Here is a 10,412-nt window from a genome sequence, read left to right as displayed (position 1 = left end):
GTGTGCTGGAACTAATTTGCCTTTAAAATTGTTTTTAAAGTTGGAACAAAGGGACTTTAATGGCGGAAAAGTTATCCTCTTCTTACTAAAACTTTGGTGGCACTCCCCCTAGAGGACATTGGGAATATAGAGGCCTGGGAAAAGTTTTTCTGTTTATCTTCTCTCAATAGACTGTTTTTAATTTTGGGCTTGCCTCTCCCATGGGACTACAACATCTGACCTTGAACATTGACTGATGAGTGGCACAGGAAAGACAAGAGCAGCCAAAGCTAAAGAAGCTAAGGAGAAAGAGAAAGCAAAAAAGCAAGCACAGCTTTTGCAAACAACTTTAACTCAGGGACGTAGATTATCAGTTCCAGCTGTGCTTGCGACACAAAAAGTAGAAACCGAAAAGCCTGAAAGATCTGAAGAGGAAGATATGGCAGCAGGAGGAGCTGAGGGAATACTGAAACAAGTTTTGGAACAATTGTCAGCAATAAATCAAAAAATTGATAACCAATCAATAAAAATTGATCAAGCAACATCCTCGATCCAGAAATTGACAGATCAGGTTTCCCAACATAACCTAGCAATTGAAAAATTGCAAGGAGCAACAGAAGAGAATCGTAAACTGGCAGGGGAAGCCGCTCAAATTGCAACATCAGCTAAAAAAGAAGTCGAGGAAGTTAAAGCGGAAGTCAAGCCTCTCCATAAACAGATAGGGGACCAACAAACCTATCTCTCGTTGGTGGAATTGAAAAATCGCGAGACCAACCTCAGGCTAAGGGCAGTCCCAGAAATTGAACAAGAAGATCTGATTGGACTTTTGACAACAGAGTTTACAAAGTTCTGGGACTTAAAAGAAGAAAGTGATTTCAAAATTGTATCGGCTTTTCGGTTGGGAAGATTAGTAAGAAAAGACAGGTCCAGAGACTGCTTAATAGCTTTGAGATCAAGGGAAGAGAGAGACAAAATACTAGGCCTACATTTCAAAAACTCAATTGTGATACAAGAGAAAAGGGTGGAAATTTACCGAGATATTCCTAAACAGTTATTGGACTTGAGAGCCACCTATTCAGAATTGGCTAAGTTGCTGAGACTCAACACAATTCCTTATAGGTGGGAGTTCCCACAAGGGCTATCATTTACCTACAAACAGAAGAAGGTTAAAATAAGATCACCAGAGGACCTACAAAAGTTCCTGCACGACCACGGAGAAGATCTCCAAAAAGAAGCAGCAGCTAATTGGCCTATACTCAACCCAGGTGGAGCAACACCTGCACCTTCGGAACCAGAGGAGAAAGAAGACACACCGCTCTAGGTGTGGCAGAATAGTTCAGGATGTCTCTGCGGCTACTCAGTTGGAATATAAATGGCGGAAATTCCCCGGAGAAAAGAAGGAGGTTATTTCACATATTGAAGAAAGAACAATTGGACATTATTTGCTTACAAGAAACCCATGTGACCAGGCTCCATAGGAAGGTTTTGGTTAATAAAAGACTAGGCCAAGAATTTATTTCGTCTGACAAAGTAAAGAAAAGAGGAGTGGTGATTTATGCTAAGGAGAGCCTGACACCTAAATTTTTATTTAAGGATGAACAAGGAAGAATTTTGGCAATTGAAATTCAAACCCAAGGAGAAAAAATATTGATATTAGGAATTTATGCCCCAAATGACGGGAAATTAGAATTTTTCAAGAAGCTGCATGAGACGCTGCTGGACTATCTGGATTATGCTAACATCATAATGATGGGAGATATGAATGGAGTGGTGTCTACACATATGGATAAGTCTTACAACCAGAACTTAACATCAGACGGCAGACTGCCCAAAACTTTTTTCGAATTGACTGACAATCTGGATTTGATCGACATATGGAGGACAAAGAACCCCCTAGGTAAAGAAGGAACTTTTTTCTCTGAGGCCCACCTGTCCTGGTCAAGGATCGACCAAATCTGGACTTCCAGGGGGCTGGCACCTAAGACTAAAAAGGTGGAAATCTGCCCAAAAACATGCTCCGACCACAACGCCTTGAAAATAGAACTTAGATTAACTCAACCCGGTTCCTTCAGATGGAGAATGAATGACACACTACTAAGAGATCAAGAGATTGTGAAAAAGGCCCAAAAAACATTAAAGGATTATTTTGAGATAAATCTGAATACTACAGTTGAAAAAAGAACGATTTGGGATGCAAGCAAAGCTGTTATGAGAGGGTTTCTGATACAACAGAATATAATTAAGAAAAAACTCTGGAATGGAAAGAAGGACAAAATACTGGAGAAAATACACCAAGGAGAGAAAAAACTGAGAACCAAACCAAAGTCCAAGGAGGTGCTGAGAGAAATTAAATTCCACCAAGCAGAATACTCAAAATTGATCAATCAGGAGATTGAATGGAAAATAAAACAGATGAAGCAAAGATCCTTTGAATCAGCAAATAAATGTGGAAAGCTGCTAGCTTGGCAGCTGAAAAAAAGACAAAAGCTAAATACGATAACAAATCTAGAGATTGATGGAAGGATAGTACAGAAACCAGAAGAAATTAGGAAGTGTTTCCACAGATACTTCAAAGAACTGTATGCACAGGGGCCCCAGAAAGAATCAGAGATAGATCAATTTTTAAAGACAAATGGACTATCAAAAATAACTCAAGATAAAAGATCAATCTTGAACTCTACAATAACCTCACAGGAAATTGAAGGTGCCATTCAGAACATGCAACTAGGCAAATCTCCAGGCCCGGATGGGCTTACCTCCAAATATTATAAGGTTCTGAAGGACTATTTGATACAACCTTTGTTGGAGGTATGCAACCAGATCATGGATGGGAAGAGGGCACCAGAAACGTGGAAAGAAGCCTTCATCACATTGATACCTAAGTCAGAATCTGAAAAGACTCAGCTTAAAAACTACCGTCCCATCTCACTCCTAAATGTGGATTACAAAATATTTGCAGACATTTTGGCAAATAGACTTAAAAAAGTTTTAAATGAAGTAATTCATAAAGACCAAGCAGGCTTTCTCCCTGGTAGACATTTATATGAGAATACTAGAAACATCATTGACATTTTAGAACTTCTGCAGACTAACAGGAACACAAGGGCGGTGTTAATTTTTATTGATGCGGAGAAAGCTTTTGACAACATATCTTGGATGTTTATGAAGAAGAACTTGGAAGGGATGGGAGTAGGACGGGGGTTTGAGAATGGATTACATGCAATAATAGTGAACAATGTGGTGACGGAGGAATTTAAAATTGAAAAAGGGACACGACAAGGGTGCCCTCTATCCCCTCTGTTATTTATTTCAGTCCTGGAGGTGCTACTGAATATGATCAGAGAGGACCGGTTGGTACAAGGGATAGAGGTCGGAGTGAAACAATATAAACTGAAAGCTTTTGCAGATGACCTAGTTTTGACACTGCAGGAGCCAGAATCCAGTACAAAAAAAGTTCTTGAACTTATAGCTGAATTTGGTCGGGTGGCGGGATTTAGGTTGAATAAACAAAAAACTAAGGTTCTGACCAAAAATTTAACAATTACAGAAATAGAGGGGTTTCAGAGAGAAACAGAGCTGAATGTGGTTAAAAAAGTGAAATACCTTGGGATCTATTTGTCCTCCAAGAATTTGAATTTATTTAAGGATAATTATGAGAAATGTTGGTTGGAAGTTAAAAAGGATTTAGAAATTTGGTCAAGATTGAAACTTTCCTTGTTGGGAAGAATCGCAGCTATAAAAATGAATGTGTTGCCGAAAATGTTATTTTTGTTTCAAACCTTACAGATCGTGGACAGAGTGGATTGCTTTGGAAAATGGCAGAAGGATATATCTAGATTTATCTGGCAGGGCAAAAAGCCCCGAATAAAGTTCAAAATATTAACAGATTTAAAAGAAAGAGGGGGGTTTGCCCTGCCGGACCTGAGGTTGTACTATGAAGCTGCAGCCTTCTGCTGGTTGAAAGATTGGTTCTTGTTGGAAAACACTGATGTCCTAGATCTGGAAGGTTTTAATAATGCTTTTGGTTGGCACGCATACTTATGGTACGACAAGGTTAAAGCACATAAATTGTTTAAAAGCCACATTGTCAGAAAAGCAATTTTTGCAGTCTGGATGAAATATAAAGACTTACTAGAGAGTAAAACTCCGAGGTGGTTATCACCAGTGGAGGCCAAGGCCCGAAAAAGACCCAATATGGAGGCCTACTGGCCGAAATATTGGGAACTAACTGAAAAAATTGGAGACAATTGGAAGTTGCAGAGCCAGGATAAACTAAAAAATAAGGTGCGAGATTGGCTACATTATGCTCAAATTCAAGAGGTTTTCAAAATGGATAAAAAAGTTGGTTTCCAGGTGGAAAAGTCGAAACTAGAGACAGAATTGTTAGAACCAAAGACAAAGCTGTTATCTAGAATGTATAACTTGCTGCTTATGTGGAATTTACAGGATGAGACAGTTAAATCTGCTATGATTAAATGGGCACAGGATGTTGGACACAACATTATGTTTGAAGACTGGGAAAGGTTATGGAACACCGGAATGAAATTCACGGCAAGTACTGCCTTGAAGGAAAACATTATGAAAATGATATACCGGTGGTACATGACCCCAGTCAAGTTAGCTAAGATACATCACCTGTCTGACAATAAATGTTGGAAGTGTAAGGAAGCAGAGGGGACTTTCTTTCACCTCTGGTGGACATGCCCAAAGGTTAAGGCTTTCTGGGAAATGATTTATAATGAGTTGAAAAAGGTATTTAGGTATACCTTTCCCAAGAAACCAGAGGCCTTCCTGTTGGGCATGGTGGACCAGAAAGTGTTAAAGAAGGACAGAGCTTTGTTTATGTATGCTAGTACAGCAGCAAGAATACTCATTGCAAAGAACTGGAAGACACAAGATTTACCCACGCTGGAGGAATGGCAGACGCAGTTGATGGACTATATGGAGATAGCTGAACTGACCGGCAGAATCCGAGATTTGGATGTAGAAACAATTGAGGCGGACTGGAAAAAGTTTAAAGACTACTTGCAAAAGTATTATAAACTGTATGAATCTTAAGATTGTGCATGATTTGGAAATGATACGCTTTAGCAATCATGATTAAGTAAATAGTAAATCAAGTGATAAAAGAGAAAAGGAGATAATATGAATTGAACATGTTACGTTTATTTTAAAGGTATAAAAATTGTGATATAATATATTGAATTTAGATACATAACATGCAAAAGTTACAATAAGGTAGGACATAAGGTAATAAATTGCTGACAAGGTTAATATAAAGAACGCAGAATCGGAAGGGGTGGGGAAGTCCAAGTTGGGATTATTTTTGTTTTGATTTTTATTGTTTTGTTATAAAAAAAAAAAAAAAAAAAATGGTTTCTTGTAAACTCCTCATTTGCTTGCAATGTACAAAATTTGGAAAGAAACGCAATAAAAAATACTATAAAAAAAAAGAGAAGTGGTGGGGGCCCTCCTGCACTCATGGAGGCTCTCTGTGTGACACAGAGCCCTGAAAATTCAGCATTCTAAAAGACAGGGATCGTATCTGCGAGGACAGAATGCTCCCTGCTTCACAAGTTTCCTCTCCCACTTGTGGATAGTAAACACATCCTCCTCGTGTGTTTACTTAATTTGCAATAATTAAAACATGGAGAGGCCTACTTTGACACTTCACTACTAATTTGCCCCTGAGATATTCCTGATTATGGAAAAGGAGGCCTATGTCTTTGTGCCTTAAATAATCTTCCCAGGGGAGGAATTGGCTTCTGTGCACACACATGCACCCAATAGCACACCTTCTTGGCGACCATTCCTGCTCCCACAGATTCCTTTGGTGGCAAATATGGGCTAAGTGTCCCCCCTTTTAAAACATAATGGATCTTTGCAGGTGGGAGCAAAATGTGCGGCATACATAGTCAAATCCCTATTCTCCATCTGTTTGGATACCTTTTGACCATCAAGATGGAATAATCTGAAAGGGCTACTTCAGCACCTGTCCATGCAGGGACAGTGTGGCCTGTGTGTGGAATCATAGAATCATAGAAGAGTTGGAAGAGACCACAAGGGCCATCGAGTCCAACCCCCTGTAAAGGTTTGGCTCCAAGGATGCGCATACTTTAGTGCAGGGGTGGCTAAGCTTTTGGCCCACCACTAGGTGGTAGCCCTCCTGGACTGTTGGTCATGGTGGCTGGGGCTGATGGGTGTTGGTCCAACAACATCTGCAAGGCCACAGGTTGGCCTCTCCGGCCCTAGTAAGCCCATCACTGCAAATAGAGAATGGACAGAGGAGTCCTTTCTTACCTCTGTGAACTATCTCTCATGTGCCATGTTTGGTGACATACAAGAGTCTCTCTGAGTCTTTAGGGCCCAATTTCCCCCCTTTTGGATGGGGGCTGGCCCCATATTTGCAGCTGCAAGGGTTGCAAGGAGAAGCGGAGCAGAGCTTCAAGGATGCAGCCCCTCAACCTTTCAGGAGGCATTATGAAAAGACGAAACACATTACTTGACATTGTCCTTTAAAAATTACTTCTGCACAGAACAAAGCAGTATGAAACTCAACCTTTTAAGACATGTTTACTGCTGTTTAATGGAGATTTAGCGAAGCTTTTCATTATTAATTGAAAATACATTTGCAATGAAAGTGTCTCTTGCAGTGTCATGACTGATGTGCCTTTTTGATTATTATACAAGCAGAACGTTGTGTGTGCTACTCATAACATATGCCTCTAGGGTAAAAGGAATTGGAAAATAAAACATATTATTAGGATTAGTGTTAGTATGTCATGTAACTAAGAGCCATCATCTATGATATACGTGTATAGTTCCCAGGGGAGGAAGAACGGGAATAGAAGATGTTTCAAAGCTGTGGACCAGGATAAATAAAGTGTCATAATATATTTAGCCAATGCTAACGTGAGGCATAGAATGTAGTGAAAGCGGGTCGGGGCAATACTTCCCCCAGGGGGAAAAGATTGAGGGGGGTGCTGCATGGCAGCAAACAGCCATGGCTGGATGACAAATAGTTTATAGACGTGGTTAGAGGGTTTATCTGCCTACTTTCAACAAATCTCTGCAATTTTTAAGGGCTGTCTTCGAATGAGAATTTGCTTATTCTTACACACAGATTCTTACTGTCCACACTCCCCCTGCCTTGCATTGGCTGAGGATATTATTGTCTTCTGCCTTCTTCTCTTTCTAGGCGATTCATTCATTCATTCTGCAGGCTGGTTTGGGTGGGGGAGGACGCTTGTTTGTGCTGCCTGGTCAATGGCCAGAGGCACCTCCAGAAACACAGCTGCGGCTTTGCTGCCCATTATTCAGGTCGGGTCCAGCTTGCCAAAATCAAGCAGCCTGCTTTGTCTCTCCTAAGCCCTCCCTCCAAGCTCCACGATGACACAATTGGTGCTTTTCCAGCCACAATCTGTCTTTATAGGGAGACACCAGCCAGTTATATTAATTCTCTGCCCCTCAAAAGACAGGGTGAATGGTGGTCTCTCTCTTCCTTGCTCCTTCCATCATCCTATCCACTGTCTCCTCTTTTCTTTTATTCTAATGTTTATAATACAGTGGTACCTCGGGTTAAGTACTTAATTTGTTCCGGAGGTCCGTTCTTAACCTGAAACTGTTCTTAACCTGAAGCACCACTTTAGCTAATGGGGCCTCCTGCTGCCGCCGCGCTGCTGGAGCCCAATTTCTGTTCTTATCCTGAAGCAAAGTTCTTAACCTGAAGCAATATTTCTGGGTTAGTGGAGTCTGTAACCTGAAGCGTATGTAACCTGAGGTACCACTGTAGTAGCATCATCATAGAATCATAAAATTGGAAGGGACCACAGGGGTCATCTAGTCCAACCCCCTCCAATGTGGGGCTCAGATCCCAACTTCCCCTATTTAACAGTAGTGACAGTCATTTTCTGATCCTGGTCCAAGGATAACCCTTATTTTGCCTTATAGGGAGCTGCTAGGGCATTTGCTGAGATGCCATGGAATAAGAAGAACAGGGACCTGCACTCCTCAGCAGTGACTACTGTATTGCCATCTATTTTAATTGTTATTTGAATACACACTATAAGCAGCCTTGAAAACTTTGGTTAGTGGGCAGTGTATAAATATTCCTCAGTAAATATAAAAATAAAATAAAATGCCATATTAAAAAAGAGAAAGTTAGGATGTGCACCAAAGTTTTTACTCAGCCCCAATCCCAGGATTTCAGAGATGTTAAATATGCCTGAGTAGTGTGAGGGTGCATCGTGGGTTTAGTCCATGCCAAACCACACACCTGATATAAGCTGCCGGCTCCCTCTCTCTCCTCCTTCCATCTCCACCACCATAAGCATAAATGGATCCTGAGGGTAAAAATGGCTGTGTGTATTTGTCCTGCAGTTATTCCATAAGGACAAGCAGACTCACTTTAAACACGTTAGTTAACTTTCTTCAGTGCGCACCTCTCGTTTTTTTAAAACATACTCTTACGATTTTGGTTTAGTAGCTGTGTCTTCTTCCCACTGAACTCAGCGCGAATTGCTTCCCAACAGAAACCTGCACGGAATTGCACTATAAAGGGCTTATCTGGAACATGCTCAATTAAAGCAACAAAATGGTATCAACTTCTTCCACCAAATGATTAGAAGAAATGGCAATTAATACTTTTAACAATTAGCATTCACAAACTGTTTCTAGAATGCCCAAATTGCTTCACATATATTATTTCCGTAATCCTTGCAGCAACCTTCTAATTGCATTAAAATGTGTTTGTTAGGGGAACTGCAGCACTAAAATCCTCATGAATTTTTGAGGACTTAAAAGGAAAGAGAAAGAATTGCCAGTTGATAGAGAACTGTAGTGAAATGAACTTAAGAAGGGAAAAATCAAAATGAGAAATCAAAACTGACAGCTTTGTCCAAACCTGCTTCCCTCGCACTCAGCCTCAGTCACTCTGTCTGCACTGGCAGAGGAAGAGGAGTGCGGGGGGAGCACACCGCCCCCAGCAGCGCGATCCCGGTGGGGTGCCATCGCGGCTGCCCCCCTCCCGCGCTGGGCGCCACGCCCCCGCAGGATGCTTGTCGTGCCCCTGCGGGCGCTGCGTCACACCCCCGGGATGTGCACCAGCCCCGCCTGCTCTCCGCCCCCTCCGCCCCCCCCCCGGTGCATGAAGCTCCGCCACTGTCTGTCATCTGTTTCTGCCATTTCCTTCTCCCCCGCCCCTTTGCCTTGCTCTCTAATACCCACCTTCCCACCTATCTTTGCAATGTACCTGTGGGGAGCTGGTACAGTTGTGGGCAGGTGAGGAGGAGGCGACACTGGGCAGGCTGCCAGGTTGACACACAATGGACAGTGGGCTAAGGCCCTGAATCCATATAAATCTCTTCATATTGCAAATGTGGAGGCAGAGGCAGACGGGGGGGGGGGAGTAATGTTCCCCCTGCCCCAAAGATCACCTAGCAAGTTTATGATAGGTGAGAGTTCAACCATGAATTTCCTCATTTATTTGCATGCAATGTGCAGGATGGTGCTGTTAGTCACTATGTATTCTGTGTATTGTAAGGGGCCATGCAACTATATTAATTTCCCCACTGCACTGTGTGTATTTCCTAGGAGCGTAATGTTTGGGTAATTGGCTTTTTTAAAAACGCACAAGTTGGCGTTTTCATGCAGAACAATGGCAAGGAAACCCCATTATCGCAGAGCTGCATTCAGAAGTGCAGTGTTCCAGGCTGGTTAGTTTCAATGAGAGTCCAGAAGAGAATGTTCCTTTTCCCTGTTTGGTGCTGAGCTGGTGAAAGGCCCTCTGTGGCAGCCAGATTCTTTGTAACAACTAATCAAGTTTTGTTGCTTTTTTAACAGGTTGTTGTTTAGTCGTGTCCGACTCTTCGTGACCCCATGGACCAGAGCACGCCAGGCACTTCTGTCTTCCACTGCCTCCCGCAGTTTGTTCAGACTCATGTTTGTAGCTTCGAAGACACTATCCAACCATCTCATCCTCTGTCGTCCCCTTCTCCTTGTGCCCTCCATCTTTCCCAACATCAGGGTCTTTTCCAGGGAGTCTTCTCTTCTCATGAGGTGGCCAAAGTATTGGAGCCTCAGCTTCACGATCTGTCCTTCCAGTGAGCACTCAGGGCTGATTTCCTTCAGAATGGAGAGGTTTGATCTTCTTGCAGTCCATGGGACTCTCAAGAGTCTCCTCCAGCACCATAATTCAAAAGCATCAATTCTTTGGCGATCAGCCTTCTTTATGGTCCAGCTCTCACTTTCATAAATCACTACTGGGAAAACCATAGCTTTAACTATACGGACCTTTGTTGGCAAGGTGATGTCTCTACTTTTTAAGATGCTGTCTAGGTTTGCCATTGCCTTTCTCCCAAGAAGCATGTGTCTTTTAATTTCGTGACTGCTGTCACCATCTGTAGTGATCATGGAGGCCAAAAAAGTAAAATCTC

This window comes from Podarcis filfolensis, assembly GCF_964270895.1.
Source record: "Podarcis filfolensis genome assembly, chromosome: 6".
NCBI lineage: Eukaryota > Metazoa > Chordata > Lepidosauria > Squamata > Lacertidae > Podarcis > Podarcis filfolensis.
This window is presented reverse-complemented; position numbering follows the sequence as displayed.